At 42.7% G+C, this 17,787-nt stretch overlaps 1 long non-coding RNA gene across 3 annotated transcripts in view; it reads left to right on the top strand.

Moving 5' to 3' along the window:
• LOC142486987 (uncharacterized) overlaps positions 1-17,787 on the top strand; it is a 230,117-nt gene that overhangs the window by 203,059 nt on the left and 9,271 nt on the right. For all 3 annotated transcript variants that reach the window (XR_012799101.1, XR_012799100.1, XR_012799099.1), the window contains one exon: positions 9,877-9,920. This is a non-coding gene — a long non-coding RNA (uncharacterized LOC142486987). The remainder of the gene's footprint in view (positions 1-9,876; positions 9,921-17,787) is intronic.

Here is a 17,787-nt window from a genome sequence, read left to right as displayed (position 1 = left end):
TATATATATATATATATATATATATATATATATATAACAGAACAAACGAAGAATTGAAGTAGCGCCTCTAGTATAACCTGACTAAAGTAAATACTAAAAGAACCAATAGCTAATCATGGAAATGTTTAGTGGGGCGGCTAGACATGGGCTGATACGCTATGATAAGACAATGAATAAATAAAATATAAATGCAATACTCAACAATCGATCCCTAGAAAATATAAAAATATAAATTATTTAATAAAAAATAAAAAAATAGTACCAAAAATTGAAAAGTAAAAATAAAAAAACCTTCAATAAACACAGTCCTGTTCCAATGGCAGTAGCACCAGGTTCTTGCAGCCCGCTTCAAAGGGATCACCAGTCCCTAATCATATCTGGAAAAAAGGAAAGAAAAAGAAACAGGCGCACACCTAGTGCATTACCATAATAAAATTGTATTAAAGGAACATAAAATCTGTAAAATGCCCACTCACAAAGGTACAGCAATCAATAGCATGTATGAGATAGGCTCTCATGTGCCAACAGCTCGATCATCAGCGTCCGGCTCAGGTTAGTGGCGTCGTCACGTGACCCTCCTTCGTGCAGCAGAAACCGGAAGCGGAACACACATCGTGACACCAATTAAGACAGATAGATGCATATATACACATTGTATTATGAGGACCCCAGTGAGCACAGAGTAACAAGCAAAAAAAAGGATGCACTTAAAATTAAAAGAAAAAGTGCAGATAGAAGTAAAAGAAAAAATACAAGAAAAAATACAGATAAAGTTATCATGGTCAGAGAGTGGAAATAAAAACCATAGTATTACAACCTTATTTATGACATTTGATATTGATGAATAATTAGATGATCAATAGTAATCTACAAAGGAGCTTAATGTTTATATATAAATTAATACATTCAAAAGAAGGATAAACAAAAAAGGTTATATCTATATAGTAAAAGTAAAAATAAAAATATTTTTACTTTTGTATTTGTGAATTAATTGATATACCTAAACATTATATATAAAGATAATTTATGTAATTATTATAAATATAAAATTGTTAAACTAAATAATGATTTAGCCTCAATGAGACAGAGATAACAAGCATCAAATACCCCCACATCAAATGAGTATTAGATAATATAAATTTTAAGGAGCAGTGAATAGATTCTAAGAAAGTATCAGTTGCAGTGAGGGTTTATACACCCTTATGTATTTGGGGTCATATAGCAATGTATAATGTAATTTTCCCAAAATAATTACCTATCTTGTAGATTCCAGCATGGAGTAGGAGGAGGTGAATTAGATGGATCCAAAGCAAAGACAGAATGGAAGTATGGCTCACCATTGTGTGTATAAATGTGTTTTATTGTGTATTAAATGTAGTGTTGATAATTGGAACAATGTGAAGTGATATAAATAAATAAATCTATGTGATGTGTGTCTGAATTTGATTATAGTGTTAACAAAAAACAAATAGATGTAATATATGATATGCATAAATTGATAAATGTTATGAATTAATATTGTTGAGTGACCATTCGTGAACTTAAATCGTACAATGCAATATGCCTTGTACCCTACAGGCTAAACTCTCAATAGCATAAAAAGAACTGTAATATTAAGGTGAATCATATTGACCAGCTGAACGACCATAGCCCAGAGGGAATGCTACGCATTCAAACCAGACCTCTGGAGGACCACCCATATAGAGTGTTCAAACTATGGTGCTGATGTCAATATGGTCATTATGTCCCTTGGGATGTGTTGTATCTAAAATATACATCCAGTATGTTTCTTGTGTACATAACTTCTGAAAACGGTCTCCTCCCATATAGGAGGGGGGAATGAACTCAATGCCCATAACAGAGAGGGATTTTGGATCTTTATTATGATTCGTGCAAAAGTGACGTGAAAGGCTGTGTGTTTGGCATCCATGGATAATATTCCGCCGATGCTCTAAGAATCATGTACTTAGAGCCCTTGATGTTCGGCCTACATAGTGTGTACCACATTCACATGAAATGAGGCACACAACATAATCACTTAGGCAATTTATGTAATCTTTTACTTCATATGAAGTGCCATTTGAATATGATGTAAATTTATTAGATTTAATTAAGTGTTTGCAAGTAAGACAATGGCCTCTTCCACATCCAAAATTTCCCACCTTTTTGGAAAAAAATTGGGATCAGTGATCTTTCTGGTTTTGAGTTTGCTCGGAGCCAGCAAGGTTTTAATACTCCTCGCTTTTCTAAATACAGTTGGAGCATATTCAGGTACTAGATGACCAATTATAGGATCATTACGTATAATGTTCCAGTGGCAGTTTAAAATGTTTCTTATTTGATGAGCGGATTGATTGAATTGTGTAATAAATTTTGGTGCTGTATTTGATTTATAATCCCTTTTTCTCAATTTACGTAATGAATTGGATTTGTTTTTCGAATGTTCTAGTAGTGTGTCCCTTTTTATAAGACTAGCATCCTGAAATGCTTTTTTAACAACTGTCATGTCATAACCCTTCTCTTGAAATTTTTTAGAAAGATCCTCTCCCTGTGATATGAAATCAGTGTCCTCCGAGCAGTTGCGCCTAATTCTGTAGAACTGACTTTTGGGTACGTTATTTAGCCACTTTTTGTAGTGGTTGCTACCATAGTGTAAATAGCTATTGGTCGAAACTGATTTGAAATGTGTCCTAGTCTGAATTTGGTGTTCTTTACCAATAAATAGTTCCAAGTCCAAGAAGACAATGGTATTTGGGTGTATGTTGTGTGTGAATTTTAAACCCATCTCATTGTCATTGAATGATAACAGAATCTCCTCCAGGATTTCCCTCTCACCATCCCAAATGATAATAATATCATCTATGAAACGGCCATAGTACACCAGACCGCCCTCCAGACGAGCATTCTCCCACACATGGGTACTCTCCCACAGCCCCATGTAGAGATTAGCATAGCTGGGGGCAAATCTGGTGCCCATAGCCGTTCCACAGATTTGTAAATAATAAGTGTCTTCACACAAAAAATAATTGTGACATAAAATAAATTGAATGCATGATAACAAAAATAACCTCTGTGAAGGGTGCAATTCTGTGTCTAATTCAAAATAGTGATTTATAGCCTGGATATCTTTAGTGTGATCAATACAAGTGTATAAAGAAGATACATCACATGTTGCCCAGTGAAAGGTATCCTTCCAAATAATCTCTGAGGTGGAATCGATGACATGCAAAGTGTCCCTAATATATGAACGGTTTCTGCGGCACGAAGGAGGGTCACGTGACGACGCCACTAACCTGAGTCGGACGCTGATGATCGAGCTGTTGGCACATGAGAGCCTATCTCATACATGCTATTGATTGCTGTACCTTTGTGAGTGGGCATTTTACAGATTTTATGTTCCTTTAATACAATTTTATTATGGTAATGCACTAGGTGTGCGCCTGTTTCTTTTTCTTTCCTTTTTTCCATATATATATATATATATATATATATATATATATATATATATATATATATATATACACATATATATATACACACACAGACGTACAACTGGAGGCAATAAGCCATAACCCAATTAGTGAAAGTAGAAGATAATGATGATCAAAATGTTCAGGATCAGATATAAATTGACAAATACTGAGGAAATACAGTATGTAACAATTCTGAAAGAATCACCCAATATATATATTTTGTTTGTGAATTTTTTTAGAGGGGAGACCTGTGTGTGTGTGTACATATATATTTATTCTGCACTATCGCAACTGGACTAACATGGCTATTTTCTGCTTTATACATATATATAATATATATATATAGTATATGAAATTTAACATATGATGAGAGAGAGAATAGAGAAAACATTGACAGTGAGTGATTGTGATTTACTCTCGATGCTGCTTTGAACTTTGCACAGGGTTCTTGATATGCCGGGTGCTGCTGCTACTGTGGACCCGACAGGGGTAACATCAATATGGCAACTGTAGTAATAGTATGGCAGTGGCTTCTGGAATCAGTGACCCGGGCTGCAACCGGTACTCTAGTGGTACACTAGGTGCAGAGAATGATTGAAATTAAATGTATATAAGTTTAACCCTGCTTGAAACTAATTGACACAATATTGTTGTTATTAATATTATTATTTTTAATAAATATACTGCTATGTGATTTATATATAATAGAAACAGTACAGAAGCTGAGCCCAGGCAGACACCACACCAGCACTGAGTGTGGACTGGACACACACAGACAGGTATCAAACCTGTCAGTCACTCACATGTTAATGGTTAAGCTACAAGTTTTAGCAAGTAAATAATGTATAAATGTATGACCTATAGCAGGGGTGCGCAAACTGGGGAGCGCGGGGGTAACAGAGGCCTAGTGCGCTTCCCGAAGGCATTTAAATTAAATGCCGGGAAGCGGTGAAGGCCTCTGCAACTCTCTCTTACCTTGGTTGAGACATCTTCTGATGACGCGTCACCATGGTGTCCGAGTCTAGGTAAGGAGGGGGGGGGGTGTGAGGAGAGGGGGACAGCCGGCAGGGGGGGGGCGCAGGGGAAAAAGATTGCGCTTCCCTGACTTATAGTACTACAGCAGCCGCACTAACCAACCCACAACCAAAAGCTGCCTACAACACAATACAGTAGCTTAAACTTGAGGCTTCCCCCCTCTTTAAATACTCCTCCCATAATTCTATTTTCGATTCCGTTTCTGGGTTCGGATTCTGTTTCCAAATTTGGATTCCGAAACCGTTGGACGGATTTTAAGTGATAGGAACAAAAATGAATCTTCAATTAGATTGTAAGCTCTTTGAGGCAGGGACTCCTTTTCTTAAATATTACGTTTATGTCTGAAGCGCTTCTCCCCATTATATGTTGTTTGTATTATTTGTTATTTATGCGATTGTCATGTGTATTACTGCCGTGAAGCGCTATGTACATTAATGGCGCTATAAATAAAGATATACATACATCTTACATTTTGAGACTGATCTGCAGAATTCCGAGACTGAAAGGAAGTGTTCAATTCACAGCGGATTCGGATTTCGAACCAAAATTTCGTCCACCTTTACTCCCAGTAAAAGGTTAAGTAAGGTTAAGTAAAGATGAGCTATATAGCATTTCTCACGTCATGAGCAGCATAGACCAAACTTCATGGCTAGTAACTGGCAATGTTATGTTAAACATTAGTTTTATCAGTAATACAGTACATTGAACAGAATTTCTAAACTGAAGGCTTTACTTTGTGGGTGGCTTTGCATGTTTCTATCTTTCTGGCAGCCGAAGATAACTGAACACAATCATAATCCATTAGCTCTTACATACACACATTGCACTGACTCTATTTGTTTATTTAAGGGAAGATTGACAGAGTAGATATATGTACACTGGTTGTTGATAAAAAAAAAAAAAAGGATAGGACATTGTGAATGTTATCTTATTACTGAGATAATACTGCAACTTAGTCAGAATATAGAGAGAGGATCACGTATTCAACATACACATCCCTTAAAAATCTAATGAAGGCTTTATTTCATATAAAGTGTCAGGTTCATTTTCTAATAATGTAGCCTGTTTAAATTCTATATTCTGTCACATGTTCATAGTGGCTATTAAGATGCCAAGAATAGTGTCTTAATGAATCACCTTCGCATAAAAACTGCAAAATCGGCATTAATATGGTTGCTGTGTAAGAGAACATTATTTGGTATCTAGGTGTTACATTTTAAAATTGGAATCGCATAGCATTTGCAGTTTAAATAATGAATAACTTTTATACAAAAAAAGAATGTTCCGGATGTATTTTGTATGGGGGGGAGGGGGAGGGGATGTTGTGTTAGTTACTAAGTCATCACTCATGTCAGTGAAAAGCAACATTTTGTCCATCTTTTAAAAAATGTATACTATTTACTGTGAAAACAAAGATAAGGGGCCTCATGCAGAGAGCATCGTTATTTCAAAACTCGCCATTTTTTGTTCAATTTCCTTCAGAAAACGGCCATTTTTTTATTTCTATGTTTAAGGGCCTCATGCAGAGAGCATAGAATTTTAAAAATGGCGAATTTCATAAAAAGTAGCTTTTTTGGAGAGTTTTATTCTCCATATGCAGAAAAGTGCGAATTCTGCTATGTTTAACATGGATGCGTGTGGCGAGTTTAAATTGGCGAGATGCGCGCTTCAGAAACGTGTAAAAACAAATTCGCGCCTTTTTTTTCCCCTTTACTATAGGCGGCGAGCGCCATCTTGCCATATTTTCGTGGCGCGGCAAAAATGCGAGAATCGCGCCTTTTTTTGGCGCGAACAGCCGCTACTTGCCGTTCGCACCTCTCTGCATTCGGAGAGTTTTAAAAATGGCGAGGCGAGTTTTAAACATAGAAATAAAAAAATGGCGCGTTTTTCGCAACTCGCCATTTTATGCCGTTTTCTGAAGGAAATTGAACAAAAAATGGCGAGTTTTGAAATAACGATGCTCTCTGCATGAGGCCCTAAAACTCGCCTCGCGGCTGGCGAGAACCTCCATCGCGCCATTTTTAAAACTCTCCGAATGCAGAGAGGTGCGAACGGCAAGTAGCGGCTGTTCGCGCCAAAAAAGGCGCGATTCTCGCATTTTTGCCGCGCCACGAAAATATGGCAAGATGGCGCTCGCCGCCTATAGTAAAGGGGAAAAAAAAGGCGCGAATTTGTTTTTACACGTTTCTGAAGCGCGCATCTCGCCAATTTAAACTCGCCACACGCATCCATGTTAAACATAGCAGAATTCGCACTTTTCTGCATATGGAGAATAAAACTCTCCAAAAAAGCTACTTTTTATGAAATTCGCCATTTTTAAAATTCTATGCTCTCTGCATGAGGCCCAAGGTTTGTTGTGCTCTCCATCTCTAAAAATAATAATAAGAACAAATATTTAACCCATTAATTGCCATAGTGGCTAGGGCCCAGTGCAATGAATTGTATGCATATTAACGGCCCTCCCTATATTTATTAAAACAGACGTGCCAAGGAGTTTTTAATATATATTTGAGCCCATTCAGTTCTATGTGAGCTGTTTTCAAAATTTCTTTCATAATGCTTTTTTTTTTATAGCTGATGATAATAATACTAATACTATGATGGGCGTTAAGACTGATTTCACTTTCCATTGTTATCCCTAATTTACTCAACATTGTTTTAAAATATACTAGCTGATATACCCGGCGTTGCCCGGGCATGGAAGGGCAGGGGGCATGGAGTGGAAGGGTGGGGGGGCAAAGGGCAGGGAGGGGGGGGCAAAGGGCAGGGAGGGGGGGCAAAGGGCACTGAGGGGGGGCAAAGGGCAGGGATGGGGGGGGAAGGGCAGGCAGGGGGGGGGGGCAAAGGGTAGGGAGGGGGGGCAAAGGGGAGGGAGGGGGCAAAGGGCAGGGAGAGGGGGGGGACAAAGGGCAGGGGGAGGGAGGGCAGGGGGGGCAAAGGGCAGGGGTAGGGAGGGCAGGGGGGAAAGGGCAGGGGGAGGGGGGGCAAAGGGCAGAGGGAGGGAGGGCAGGGGGGGCAAAGGGCAGGGGGAGGGAGGGCAGGGGGGGCAAAGGGCAGGGGCAAAGGGCAGGGGGGTAGGGAAGGTAGGGGGGGCAGGGAGGGTAGGGGGGCAAAGGGCAGGGTGAGTCTTGGACGCGTTAAATAACCCATTCCCCTGCGTTTACTCACCTTGCACACGGCCGCGCTCCTGTTCGTCCGGGTACCGGCCCCCGTCCTCCTCCACCTCGGGCTCCTCAGCGGAGAGGCTGAGACGCTCCGGTGAGGAGGTGCTGTGCCTTTCGCGGGGAGAGGCGGAGACAGCCGGAGGAGCGCCCTGTGTGAGGGGAGAGACGCACAGTGCGTGCTCTGTGTGTGTGGGTGGTGGTGGGGGGGGGGGGTGAGCGAGAGCGGCGGGTGAGGGAGTGGCCTATGTGTGGTGAGAGCCGTGGGGAGGTGAGAGTCCCCCGCTGTGTCCCGGGCGGTCGCTCCGCTCCCCTGCTGACTGTAGCGGCGCCGGGGGGGGGGGGGGGTGTGTGAAAGCGCGGGAAACAGAGAGACACGGGGAGTGGAGGAGGTGTGCGCGGGTCACGATGACTTGGATTTCAGGCTGATGTTCGGGGAGGAAGAGGCGGAGCCTCCGGGACCGGCGGGTAAAAGACCGGGAGATGTGCTGCTAACACTGTGAGCGTGTGTGTGTGTGTGTGTGTGTGTGTGTGAGTGTATGTGTGTGTTGGGCCCATCACTGCACCTCAGGCCAATGAGAGGTGTGCGGGGGCGGGTGGGCCAAGGGACCAATGAGATTTCCCCTAGGGACAGAGGCCATGCAGACATCCAGACAGGCATACAGTGCTTTCACAAATATAGTATAAGATATTAAATACATGGAGAAATATTTGGAATATTCTGCTGCGTAGCTGGTATGCTATTAGCCAGTTGTCAGAGAAAAATACTTTAAAGTCTATCCGTTAATGTACGAGAATGGACTTTTCAAGCAGTAAATGTCAATATCGCCCGAAAAGTTATCCCACTATTTTCATTAAGGAATACTTGCAAATTCAAACTGTGCCAAATGTGTTATTTAGTTAGTAATTTGGTTTGGTTTTCGAAATATGTGCAATGCAAATTTATTATACAAATGAGCAAAAGGTAGGAATTGACAGGTGAAAGCTCACATATTGTTTCCAGATTATAATACTGTATTATAATACTGGTTTATCTGTTTTACTGGTGGGTGAATGGGGATAAAGACACATTTTGTCAGAATGACTACTTTTGTCACGCAAGCTGCGTGCAAAGTAGTTTTTTTTTTGTAGTGATATTTGTGTATTAGATCACTTTAATTTATTGCACAGACGGATCCTTTTGCACTGATTTTCTTGCACTCTAATGGCCAGGCTCCTTTATGCTGACAAGTACATAAGGGGACAGGGAGCAACTGGATCTTAGAATAGTGCATAGCAAAAAAAGAATATTTATTTATAAAATGTTTTACCAGGAAGTAATACATTGAGAGTTGCCTCTCGTTTTCTAGTATGTCTTGGGCACAGAGTTATAATGTCAGATACATGGTTACAAATACAGTTATATAAGTGAGCAAGGTTATACATTATATACAAGACATTGCATGCACAGTTAAAGATAATATATGTTCTAGGCGTAACATTATGAGGAAGTGAAGATCTCTGTAAGATGTAAAGTGCATATTTGTTCTTTCATATGGCTGCTGGAAAACGGCAATTTATTTAGGGAGGCTCTGTATTTTTTGCAGTTTTCTATTTGTTTGCTCTGTTATGGAAGAACCCATTTAACAGGCAATCCAAGCGCAGTAGCATTTTTTACATAGGATTGAAGCAGGGGGGTCTCCGAAGCTTAACCACATTAATTTCTGCTCCTGAACCCCCCTGCTTCCCAAGATACATACCTCTGTAGGGAATGCCAGTAGCAGCTCCAGTTGGGCTTGCTGGGGTTCATGTAATGGCGGCTTCAAAGCTTCCATGTGCTATGGGCCAATGGGAAGCTTTGACATCATCCAGTGTGGCTTCCTATTGGCTCACGTGACCAGCACCTTTGAAAGAAAGAGCTACCTGCACCCCCTTTGGAAGTAAGTATCTCAGGAAACAGGGGGTTCCCAGAGCTGAAATGAATGGGGTTCAGCTTCGGAGACCCCCACTTCAATCCTATGTAAAAAAATGTTTACAAAAACGCAGCGTTTGGATTGCTCCTTTAAAAGATATGACACCAGATTAGAGTGCGTCATATACCCCAAAAATCTGTATTCTAAAATAAATATATAATCCATCTGACCTTGATTCTTTAACAACAATAATAATAATAATAATAATAATAATAATAATAATAACTGTAGCATATCTTTGCTTTTCATTTACAGGTGACTGCTACATAGGATTGGTGTGCACCAGAAGAGTGGAATATGTAAGTTATTGTTTATTTATTTATAAGAATTATTTGAGTAATCTTCAATTAATTCTGTATGCCTTTTACTGTATATAAAGAACATGTATCCCTAGATGTTTTTGAGATTTTTACATTACACAGATCCTTTGAGGCACAAGATGGAAGGTATCTCATTTCGGTCACATTAAGCTCATTAACAAAAAGGGGAAGAAATGAAAGAAGGAATTAAATAGAGGTGGCTGGGCCGACAATACATTGGGAAAAGGATCATGGTTTACCCCCAGAAATATAAATGGAAAGACACATTGAGACAAGGGGAAAGCTTTGAAAGATTTTTGGAAAATAAAAGCTTTTCAAAGGTACAGGGCCAGAAGAAATATATATATATATTTCTTAGAAAGATGTTGACAATACCACTGAGAAACTCGCAGACGGAAGTGGTTTGGAGCACAGTAGAAGAGGAGTGGAAGTATGAATGAAGCTGGCAGATACAGACCAATGCTCTTAACTTCACTAGTAGAGATACTCTTGAAATCACTGTCCTGCATAAGCACAGCATATATTACATTTTGAGATTTGAATATTCACGTGTAGCCCTTGTACCCCACCCCTAAGCGAGATTGGGGGGGCATGCTCTTCTCAGCTACTCTGGTGCTGTTTCTTGACCTCTAGGTAACAGGAGGGCTGAGCGCTCCGCGGTGATGTGGGGAGAAAACAGGACAGGAAAGATAGGTTAACTTTATCTCTCTTGGTGCAACGCCTCCAGTCAGCAGGAATCCCCTGTAGATATTCAGGGGATGGACCCCTACTGACACTCCTTCATTCACAGAGACAGGAACTCACAAAGTATTGTCTTTTTCTGTTGTTTATTGGCAGTCAGCTCCAGGACAGAGAATAGCAGGTTTCACATATTCTTTATCATCATCTGCCGATTTCTCTCCCTATCTCTCTGATTCAGAGCCCTGCCTTAAGCAGCATAATTCCCCTCCCTCCCAGACCCTCATGGGTGGGAGGGAGAGACCTTTCTTTCTCTAACTGCTCTCTCAACTTCTTCCAGAACTCAACTGAACTAATTTGGGAGGATGTCACAATTTTGTATATCTTTGGGGAGTGTCTCTAACTCTGACTCATGCAAGCCAGAGCCGGATACAGATTGGCCCACACACACCAGGGGGCGTTCCAACCAATATCCACCCCTCAGATTGACATCCTCAGAAGTTGCTAGGCCTGCCCTTGAATACTGATGACATCATTCAAGGCTGTAACACACACACACACACAGGCCTAAAGAAGGAAGTAACCTTTCCACTGCCTGCACTAACAGGACTGACAGAGGAAAGGCCCAGGGAAAAAGAAATAACTGCCGGCAGGCTATGTTATACATGTGTGAAATAATTATGTAAGTAAGAATAGTAGATCACGCCTAGATTTCAGTGTAGCCATATTACATTTGGCAACAATCTCATTTTTGTAGTGAGGCTTACAGTGGATTTGTGTTTGAGGGATCAGCCCCAGTTGTTCTTCCCTCTCAACAGAGATGGGTAAGTAGCTGAGTCTGTGGGTAAATGTCACTTTTAGTGATATTACAGATGGGTTTGAATTAAAAGGTATTCTTTTTAACAGATAAGTGAAAGGTTTACAACTATTATAGCAATCATAGGGGCATATTCTAGTAGTTTTGATAACCAATTCATCGAGGATTTTGAGCAGTTATCGCAAAAATTTGCAAGGTTGATATGCAGAAAGCCTCGATGAGTACGTACGAGGAAGGCATCGAGCAGGAGCTGCAAAAATCAAAATAGCGCCATTTTGATAAAATCATGCTATTCTAGACTCATCGAGGCACTGGAATAGCGAGTTTATCAAAGATTTAATCTCGCCAGCCCTAGGTTGGCGAGATGGGATCTGAGAGCAGGACTTTCCTACATCGGATTGATGTCGGGAGTTTCCAGAGCTGATACACATTAATACCAGCTCCGGAGACCCCCGGCTTCACTCCTATGCAATAAAAATACATTTACAGGCAGCTTCATTACCTTAAGTCTAAGGCCTTCATCCTGGCAGAGGTAAATAGAAGTTGTATTTACTTTATGCTGGCTGGATAATGTTTTATTTGGAATGGGCAAATGAGCTATTATCCATCTCTGGATAATAGTACTTTTGCCCATTACTGTACTGTATGTGTTTGGGGGGGGGGGGTTGTTGGGTAAAGGAGGTGGGTATTAGGGTTGTTGTGTTTTTTAATGTTTGCTGGGGGTAGAATGATCGCTATGTTAGTGAATGGGTTAACTCCTCCCACTACCTTCCCGGCAGGCATAACCACCCACCCTGGGGCAACTACCACCTTCATCCACCCCCTTTGCTCCCAATAAACAGGCTATTCAGGTTTAACCCCTTCATTGCCTTAGCAGCTAGCCGCTAAAGTCATGAAGTGTTTTTTATTTTAATTTGAATACTAGTGTGCGGTAGCAGGGGGTCTCCGGAGCTTGAACCGCATTGATTTCATGTCTGGAGATGCCCTGCTTCCCGAGTTACAGGCCCCGTTATGGGGTGCCGGTATCCCCATGCAATGTTTAAATCTCCCGCATCACGTGACCAGGACATTTAAACGCATAGGAGATATCGGCCCCCATACCGTAAATAAAATAAAACACTGCGATCGCCTGTGAGAGATGTGCAGGGAGAGGCGTCTCTGTGCAGTTCAGATTGCGTGAAGATCGCAGGGGGAGAACTTTGAAAAAAAAACTTACATCCCATCGCTACTACGCCGAGCGGTATTGGCATTTTCCTGCCTCACGGTTTGAGATGGTTTCAGATTCTTTCTGAATACCGTGATAACACAGATGACAAACTGTTCGGTGGGAATATGTCAACCCGTTCGAGATGGCAGCAAAGTTATCAAAGCTACTAGAATAGGCCCAAAGGGTGGTGAGCACATTGCAAGCAGAATAACTTGAGAAGTGAATGTTTGAAAACGAAATGTGTTATGGAACAAGAACTACATTTCTGTTTCACCCCCTCCCTTTTTCTTGCAGTTCTGCTCGTCAGTTTCTCATTCCCAGCTGCATGTGTTTTGCTCTGTGCACACATACAGTGCCCGTGTGATAGACACAGTGTTATTTCCCCTGTCCCAGCAGCTTGCTGTATCAGAAATGCAACATTATTGCAACATGTTGTTGTTTCCTTAGACATTTCAGTGAGTTGCTATAGCAACCCCAGCCCTTCTCCCAAATGGGCTAGCCTGCTTTCTCTCCCTCTGCTCTGCCCACAGATGGTCTGTCCCCAGGCTATCTTGCTACCCAGCATACATTGGGACTTCCTTTTCCACCTTCACCACTGGCTGAGTGAGTACCTACTGTAACTGCTCTAGTGGCAGGATTACCCTTTTCACCTGTCCTTAACTACAAAGCACCCACAGAGAGACATTATCTAAACACCAACATCTCTTCACAAGTGCCTGTCTTTTATGCTGCTTTCCCTAAATAAAGTAAAGAAAAGATACAGAACTTGTTGTGCTTTGAAAAGAGGGCCGAGTTGAAACTATCTGGCTAATCATCACATGACCCTGGCCTCCAGAATAAAATGTCAGTGTTAAGAAATACAGCATTACGCACATTTGCATTTAGGAATAAAATTGTAATATATGTACGAAATGTCAAGTATCCGTGTAAAACTAGCAAAACAAATATAAACAAAATGGCAGCAAAATAAATTAGAAAGTAGTATTCTGGGAAGTACTGTGGCATCAATCACCTTATGTTTCCGTGCAAATTCATTTTTGTTGGATTCAAAATGAAAAGGTGTTTATAATGAAGTTGAAGAAAATGCACCACCAATCTCTGCATGTTGTGAAAAAATCTTCTTTATGTAGCCCCCTTTCCCTATGCCTAAGGGAAACTACGCGGTGTGCGAGTAATTAGCCGCTGCCGCTGATGGGGTGAGATCTCTCGCCTTCCAGTGCTGCGCCTCCACCCATGAGGGATCCCAGCGTTGGTGGGATAACCCCTCACAGGAACCAACACACAGAAATAGTAATACACCACACTAAGTATATAACTAAGCTTTACTATACATAACACTACACACATAGAGAGTAACTATACCCACAGATAACCCCAATGACCCAACACTTGGCGGTTCCCCCCCAAAGTACTGAGGGTGCCGTGGCACCAATACCCTTGGTGTCCTGTCCCAGCCAGTCCCCACCTGCATATGAGGTAGCGCTACCCCCTGATATTTTGATATTTTGGTACTGCAAGGGTTCAAATAAGGATTATAGAAAGTAGCAAGAAGGTAAATATTTGTATGTATATATTGAGTAGTAAGTGATTGTATTCAAACAGCATGTAACAGAGTCATCTAAGGGAAGCATACAGGCTACAGAATGGAATGGCCTATTTATCTTGGATGTACCACATCTCTGGATTTGTGGTTGATTGACGTACTGCCTCATCAATCAACAGCACCTGATACTAATTAAAGAAATATAAGGAGCAGCCCACACCACACAGCAACAGACTGATGGATTTTCTGTCCTAGTTGTATGCCAATTTGATTAAAGGCAAGGTAATATTTTACTACCTGAAGAGTGCACATGTCCTACATTCCCAAATAGATGACTTTGGGCCGATTTACTAAATGGTGCTTAACTGTATACCTTAACATTGTTTAGTACAGTTTAGTAAATCTGGGCCTAAGTGTTTATCTTAAGACCGTCAATGGGTTAGGTATTTTATTTTTAAGTTTTCTATTTTGTTTGTTGCACTGTAGGTTTTCAGCATTGTTAAAGGAACAGGAGCTTATCTACTTGGTTCCATTGCATTTACAATATAAAATGCAATGTGGAGGCGCATGCGCGAGGCTGGAGCGGATGGTAGCATAAAGTCAGAGCTCCATCCCCCACCTCCCTAAACACTAAAAAAACGGCAATAATCACCGAGGAAAATTGGGGAAAAAAAGAGTAATAGGGCAGTGGATACTCCCGTGATGGCACCCCTAACAGCCAAAAAGAAGAAAGAGGGTGATCTACGAAGATACCTGGGTCGCTCTACCCCACGAGGCGCTGCCGCAACAAGGCCGCCAGAATCTGCAGCGGGATCCGATTCGGAGAGGGACGAGGACCCCCCGCATGAGCCCACCCAGATGCCGGTCAGAATATGTGACTTTGATAGGTTATATCAAGACATGAAGACCATGATTTACGTGGGGCTCGAAGATATGAAGAAGGAGGTCCAGGGGCTGGGAGAGAGAACAGGGGCCCTAGAAGAAAAGATGGCGGCCGCATCCAAACAAATTAAAAAGACAGAAAAAAAAACCACACACATGCAAGCCCAGATTGCAGAGATATTAGACAGGCAAGAAGATGCCGACAACAGAGACCGAAGAAACAACATCAGGGTACGTGGGGTCCCAGAGTCGGTCACGGATGCTGAAGAATATATAACCAGGTGGCTAGAAACACTGCTGCCTGACATCCCTGCCACAGAAAGGGCCATGGACCGCTGCCATAGAGCCCTAAGAAGCCGCCCAGCCGCGATGGAACAACCGCGAGATATTATAGCTAGGCTGCATTATTTCAAAACCCGAGAAGCTATCTTCAAATGCACAAGAGCGGAAGGGGCATGCCGGTTTGAGGGAACCACAATACAACTATTCCAGGACTTATCACCGATCACCCTCGCACGAAGAAGAACACTACAGCCGGTTACTAAAGTGCTGAGGGACCGGGCAGTGCGATACCGGTGGACCTTTCCGTTCGGCCTGATGGTCCTACGGAACGGAAAGGCCATAACAATCAAGGACCCAGGGGAAAGCGAGGAATTCTTAAACAAACTGGGGCTGAAGGAGGGCCCGATGCAAAGTCCTAGGCGAGAGGTGCGAGAGGATCCAGAATGGAGCACCGTAAGGCCTCCAAAATCCCCTGAGGCCCGATGAATCCCGCAATACCTGAGGAAAATACCTACTTAAAGTTGAACATAGTTCCAGTTTAATAATGGGGGTTACGGTTTGCCCACCAGTTTATCTGCCAAAGAGCTAGCCACAAGACCTGCTCAAGTCATCACCCTGCTGTAAATACCAGTAAAAGGACTATCCTGGCCACCTGAAAAAGTAAAATCAAACTCCTACCTGTAGCTGAAAATGGCGATCCGAGGTGGAACGCAAGCCGCCAAGAATGGCGTCGCAGCAAGCGTCTCACCGCATGGCTTCGTTGCGGAAGTGGAGGAGTTCCTGACGCGGGAGCAGGTGAGGAGACGTCCTTCTTCGCGGGCTGGCCGAGGGAAAATGGCGGCCGCCGGAAGCACGTTGCCGGAAATGGTCCAGACGCCATCTTGGAGGAGGCAAACAGAACAGAGGGACAGAGAGCGTCACCACTCGGCGCCGGAAGGGAACAACCGGCGGAAGGCGACCGGCGCACACAGCCCCACTAAAAAGAACATGGCGGAAGGTGCAATAAACCGCAAACAGAGCGGATAGCAACTAAGCTGGCCAGGCGAAAGTTAAGACATGAGAGGGGAGACCCACCCGGGCAACAGGAGAGAGGGGGGAGGCTGGGACTTATCTCTACGAACTAGATAGAGGCAGGCAATCAGCAGGGCGACTCCAGACACAGCAAGAGGGTTCGCTCAGGGCCCACAAATAGAGTACCAGAGAGTTTCAGCATAACAACAACCCTTTCACCACACACATAGCTTCCCAGGGCAACAGTTAGCTGAAACGCTGCACAGACACTGAGTCAGACAGGTAACACACAAGAGAGTCTAGCGAACAGGGGCAAGAAGTTATTTCCTACAAGTTATTCCCTACACTGTATACATTACTCTTATAAAAAAAAAAAAAAAAATAATAAAGAGTTCAGAGTTGATCTTATAGTTATCAACTTAAGTTACACAGCATTGCCGTTACAATATTCCGCTGCACAAGCAAGGGAGGGGGGGAGGGATGCTGTCCCCCGCAAAGGCTTTGTGAGTGAGTCTCCACATGGGCATGGGTGAGAAGACCCAGGAGGGGCCCATGAAAGTCCCATTTAGGCCAGCCACGAAGGACGGGAGAGGGGGAAGGAGGGCCATCCCGAACTCCGTCCAGGCTGTACGCCTGAAGAGGGCAACGATGGAGAATGGGGGGGCTAGTTCCCGCCCATTCCCCGGACAGTTATTATGTGTTGAAATAAATGTTGAAATATGTTTGTTTATGTTTTCCCAGTGTGCTCCCCTCTGTATTCCCATCCCAAGGCTCCAGCACGCTGCCAGACGGACCCAACCACAGGATCACCCGGCATCCTCATCACGGACACCAGAGGCTCAGATGGTCGCTAACATAGGAGTGAAGGTTTGGAACCGCAATCATGAATAAAGGGATTACTATCATATCACATAATGTCAAAGGCTTTAACAACCCAGGGAAACGCAGACTAGCTATGACGGACTATAAAAAATCAGACCCTGACATCATCCTCCTGCAGGAAACTCACTTTTCTAAATCTAGTTCACCAAAATGTATAGATTATAGGTTTAAGAATTGGTTCTCAGCCTCAGCCACACAAAAAAAGAGAGGGGTAGCCATCCTGGTGCATGACCGTTTGCCCTTGACGATTAAGACCATTAAAAGAGACTACAACGGCCGATTTCTCATTGTAAGCGGCGAAATAAGAGGTCAACCAATCACGCTGGCAAACGTCTATGCTCCGAGCGAAGGCACGGAAGCTTTTCTTGAGAGATTCTTCGCCATACTTCAGAGGTTAGCACAGGGCTGTGTAATACTGGGGGGCGACTTCAACCAAACTCTAGATCCTATACTGGATAGATGCACCCCAAGCGGAAAAAATAGCTCCAAGATAAGACAAGCGTAGAATAGAAGGCTGCGCACCAATAATCTACTTGACATTTGG

This window comes from Ascaphus truei, chromosome 2 (assembly GCF_040206685.1).
Source record: "Ascaphus truei isolate aAscTru1 chromosome 2, aAscTru1.hap1, whole genome shotgun sequence".
Classification (NCBI taxonomy): domain Eukaryota; kingdom Metazoa; phylum Chordata; class Amphibia; order Anura; family Ascaphidae; genus Ascaphus; species Ascaphus truei.
This window is presented reverse-complemented; position numbering and strand designations above follow the sequence as displayed.